The sequence below is a fragment of the Cornus florida genome, unplaced genomic scaffold (genome assembly GCF_030987335.1).
Source record: "Cornus florida cultivar Cherokee Brave unplaced genomic scaffold, ASM3098733v1 CherokeeBrave_3.0.0_Hap2_Chr08, whole genome shotgun sequence".
NCBI classification, from domain to species: Eukaryota; Viridiplantae; Streptophyta; class Magnoliopsida; order Cornales; family Cornaceae; genus Cornus; species Cornus florida.
In genome coordinates this window covers 71,197,925-71,203,213 of record NW_026775578.1, presented here as the reverse complement: position 1 = coordinate 71,203,213, position 5,289 = coordinate 71,197,925, and positions in this window count along the sequence as shown.

Here is a 5,289-nt window from a genome sequence, read left to right as displayed (position 1 = left end):
TTGACACTTTGATATATATAGATCTTGTTTAATCAATGATTTGTGTGGTTTAATGCTTCCAATTGATCATTTCATTCTATTCATATGTTTATGTATGCTAGAATTAATGTTCATGTTCTTGTCTCTAGATTTTGTGTTATTGATGCATGTCTATGTGTATTGATGCCATAGATTTAGAGATTGTCAAAACATTGTGCTTAAAAGAATGCTTCTGTGATTCTCTTGATGGTTTTTGCTTATCTCTTGATGGATTGTGCCTCTCCCCTAGTTTATTTTCATGCTAGTAGTGTAGATGTAGTGTAGTTGTAGTGTAGTGTTGAATGGGAGGACAATCTATGCTTGTTATTTGATGATCCAAGCTTTTGAATGCAATTAGCATATGTCTCTAATCTTATGTTGTATTTGGATTGTGAGCCTAATGAAATGATTGATGACTTGTTTTGATTTATTGTGCCTTTCACATGTTGTTTAGACAATATATGCTTCATTGCTTAAATATATTGTGCATTTCACATAATATTTAGACAATACATGTTTAACTAGTCATCCTTGCTTGTTGAATCAACCAAATACACACACACCAATATTGCAACACCCTAATTGCCCTCATTAATCACTTGTCAATAATATATAAATGCATTGCTTGGTGGTGATCTCTAAACCCCAAGACTCTTCTCTCTCTTACTTACTCTTAATTACACTCTTTTGTTATTACTTAGTTTAATTTAGTTGCTCTTTAATCAACCAACCAACCAATTGTTTGATCACTCGACCTACTAGCCCTAATTGTGATTCCACAATCAACTCCGACATTGCTCAATCCCCACAATCCCTTGGAATGATCCCTACTCACCTTTGCTACGTTAGTAGTAGTGTTGGTAGTGGTTTTTATAAATTTAAACTTGACCCAAAAAGGCTTTCCTTGAACCGCACATTCACTACATCAATTTGGCGTGTAGGAACGGCCAAATCGCGTGTCAGGAAAGAAATGGGGAAAATGGTTCGACAGAAATGAAAATGGGATTTTGGGGAAGAAGTTTTTCGAAAAAGGTTTATGAAAAACCCGGTAGCCTAGGGGTTACCGGGCCGTGGTGTTAGTGAAGCCTAGAGGGGACTAGGGAAATTTCCTTAGTGTGGTTGAGTTATCTGGGCCCCAAATGACCCATAGGGCTACCATGGGTTAAGGACAGTAGCCAATCCTCCTCTCGTGTCGCCAGGGGGTCATCGTGGGACAGGTTTCACTAACATTTTGGAAATGACGATGGAAATGGTTTGGAAACGGGAAGCGACATTACATGACATTGCATCTTATTCTACGGCATGTATATCCATGATTTAGGATATGTTGATGTTGTTATGTGGCTATTTTATCCCCGACAAAGCATGACCCCAATTACTTTATTTCTATTCTGTAATGACCCTAATTTTTTCGGATAAATTCTTTCCGTTGTCTTTTCCCTTCTGAGTTTGGTTTCTTGTCAATTAGTGTCATCTCGAGTGCTCTAGGGTGATTCACGAGACTCTTTCTATGGATTGACAACTTCCTTTGAGGACCGAGTCAATTCCGCATTTTTCATTTTTTAACACTATTCACTTTTTGTCTTTTCCCTATTTTGTCTTTTTCCCTATTTCGTCCTTTCCTTGTTTGTCACTCTATTTGCGAAACCACACTTTTTGTGTTTGGAGTTGGTTTCTAACTTCACGTATCTTCATTCTCAGTGATTTCTATGAGATACGTATCTTTACTTTCGTGAGAAAGTACTCTGGTTACTCCCGGTGCCCATAAGGGCATAAGTGTAAAGTTCTTTGGAAACTTTTTCTTTTCTTGGGCTGTTTTTCGTAAATATATTTTGAAGATATTTTATTTCAGGGGTATCTAAGAAAATATCTTTTGGAAGATATTTTCATTCTGGGGTAGTTTCGCAGTTTTCACTTTTTGGAGGGGCCATTGTGCAATTAATGAAAGTTATTGCTTAATGCCTTATTTGAGCCTGGATCCTTGTATAGGATTTATTTTCACATTTTCTCAAGTCGTGGACTCTTAGAATTTCCTCCTTGACGATATTTTCCAGTTTCAGGGTTTCTGGCCTCGGTTTGCACCAAACTTGTTTTGGGCATAACTCTCTACTCGAGACTCGGTTTTTGACGCCGTTTCTTCCGTTATTTATTTTTTCTCATTTGGAATCTTTTTCATTCACGGAGTTTTGCCGTTTGAGTGCGTCTGCTCAAATTTCACTTTTTCAAACTCGTTCGGGACACTTTTTGAGTTTTTCTATAAATAGGGGGCCTTTAAGTGAAAAATCAGATTTCACTCTCTCTCTCCCCTCTCTTGGCCAGATCTCATGGCAGCCATGGATGCCGCCTTCTCTCTCCTCTTTTGAGCTTCTTCCCTTCAATGAAATACCTTAGTGCCTTAGTGTTTAATGTTCCCCTCAGCGAGGCCTTCGATTCCAACCGATTGGAATCTCGTTTTGTCCATTTCTTGAGTTCGGGTTTGAAGTCAAGTTGTGTTTTTGATGGGGCTTCCTTGGGATTCATGTTCATGGTGTTGTCCCCGACAAAACGTAGGAGTTTCGTCGGATTCGGAGCCGATTTATTTTGGTGGGGATTTGAGATTTCATCTCAAATGGAGGTAGGAAATGTTTTAGGCTTTTGTGTGTGTTGTATTGAGTATTTAGCATAATTATACAACTTATATATGTGCCTTGTATCAAATCTAGAAAGTTAGTAATTTTTAATTCTTTGTATAAGATTTAAATTTCATAATGATATATAACTTTGATTTGAATTGTGGCTTGGTAGAAAATCTTGTTTTAATATGTTGGTTAACATATATTAAATTTGGATTAATTAAATAAGAATTGCTCTTTTTAATTAAAATTTATCTTTTGTGAAAGATTAAAGTTCATGGCCGTACCTTGCATAAAATTGAGTTGTATTATGCTTCTAAATTAAGTTTTGGCATGTTTGTTAACATACTTTAATTTGAGAGCATTTGGTTGAGTTTGGAAATCTAGAGACTTTAATTAAGAGAATTAATTAAAATCTATTTTGGTGGTTTCATGGGCCTAATTAAGCTTTTGTGTGAATATATGTAATGACCATGATATGTTTTTTATCATATATTAAATTGAGGCCATTTGGGAATGATTTGAAATCTAGAGAGTTTAATTATTTTGATGTAATTAAATTCTATCTTGTTTATCCATGGATCTAATCATGTTTTAGAAGTTGTTTCTATTTTAAGAGCATGGATTTTGACTTGTGATGTATTCACTTGATTGTGTTATATGCATTGAAGAGCATTGTTGTTAAATTTATATTCATGAGAGTATGTTTCTAATATGAATATATTGTTGGCTTATGATTTCATAGCATTATGGATATGAAATGCTTATTATGCACTATTAGGAGTTAAATTGCTAACTTGTTACTATGTAGTAGTATGTATGTATGAGTTGTAAACTTATTTGGCTTATTTTGGAATCTTGGAACATTGTTGAGTTGAGATGGCTAGGGTTTGGCTCTAGTACGGGGATGTGAGTCCTCTAAGTCATTGAGATAGTGCGCACTTAGGGTGGTCTTCCCTGCGGGTTAGTACCCGGAATAACCATTGAGGTCTCGACAGAATTTCGAGCGTGATGTCCAAGTCTTCCATTATTTGTTTTCACATTCAATTCCAAGTTGACAATCTTGTTTACCTTGTTGACTTGTGGTTTTGGCTATTGGCAATTTTGATGTTGTTAAGTACATCCATACTAAATTGCTATATTTAGTTGATTTCACACTTTTAAATTTCTAGTTGATAACCTAGAGAATCTATGTCTTGATGCGTGGTATTAGGTATTCTAATTATGCTAAATTGTTATATTTAGTTGATGTCGCATTTTAGACTTCAAGTTAATAACCTTGAGAATCTATATGTTGTTACTTTGTGTAAGCATGCTCCTATGTTGTTGCTTTGTGTAAGCATGACCCTATGTTACTAAAATTGCATAAATGAGATGATTGATGCTAGAAATGATCTTAGGTAGCTAGGATGCTCCTTGAGTCTCACCTTTGATATAGACGTTAGGTGGAATGAACCACAATAATTAAATCATGCAAACTTGTAAAACGTAGGTCGATGTATGCTCATTTCCTACGAGTAGCTTTATGTTACTCACCCCTACAATACTGGGCCATATTTCAGGTACAAGAATTAAAGTTGAGACTTCCATTATGCTTGGATGACTTGTGGACTTGAAGACTTCCATTTTTGTAAAGGTTGGCTTGGAATGCCAATTGTAGTCTTAATTTTCAAATGTGTATATTTGATTCAAAACTTATAATGTGTGCCTAAGCACACTTTTGATTCTCATTTTATGTATATGACATAAGGCCAAGGGCCAAACTTCTTTTAGAATCACATTTATGTCATGGATGTTGATTTTTGCCTTTAATGAGATTATATGAAAGTCATGCGTTTTAGTACGCTATTTTGCACCGGAGCCTGTATTGTGTATGAAATTCGTTATCTAGAATTTATTTAACATGTATGAGGTGTGGCTAAAGGCCAAACGGTATTTTGAAGTCATTTCATAGTTTTGAATTCCAAGTTTTCATTCCAAATTACATTTTTGGCATTTTGGCCGTTGGGGGGTCATATTTTGTATTGGCCATATTTTTGGGCCATGGACCATTGTAGTACATCTTATTAGGTAAGTTACGTTTGTGTGCATGGTCGTTTCTGGGCAAAGCTTCGTCTTTGGTGAAATGAGCCTCCAACGAACTCATTTTACACTTTTGTTGCATATTCTGACCTAAGGGTATTTAGGGAATTTCCTTTGGGAAATAAATTCCGTTCTTCATATAGTCACTTAGAAAATGTGATTTTAGGGGGGGTTTCTTCTTCGTGTTTTTCCATAAAATGTCATCTTGGCATCAGAAATCAATCCCGAAGTTCAGCTTCTGTTTTTGCATTTAGCAGCTTTTTGGACCCTCTGGATCAGTTTTCTTGGGAAGGAATTTTGGGCATTTCACAGTGCGTATTTTTCGATTTTTCTTGCATGTCATGTAGAAAACTCAATTTTGAGGGGGGTTTCTTCTTTGAGTTTTTCCAGAAAATGTCATCTTGGTCCTCAAATTTCCATTTTTCCCGAAAAACCCCTGCTGCCAGGTTTTTGGGTTGGACTTTACTGCCCTCTTCACATGTAAACGGTTACGAGGGGTTTCGTAACCGGTTACATGTGCATGGGTAGTGTTTTGGTTGAAATTTTTGGTCTCCTAACCGGTTAGGAAGGCTTGGTA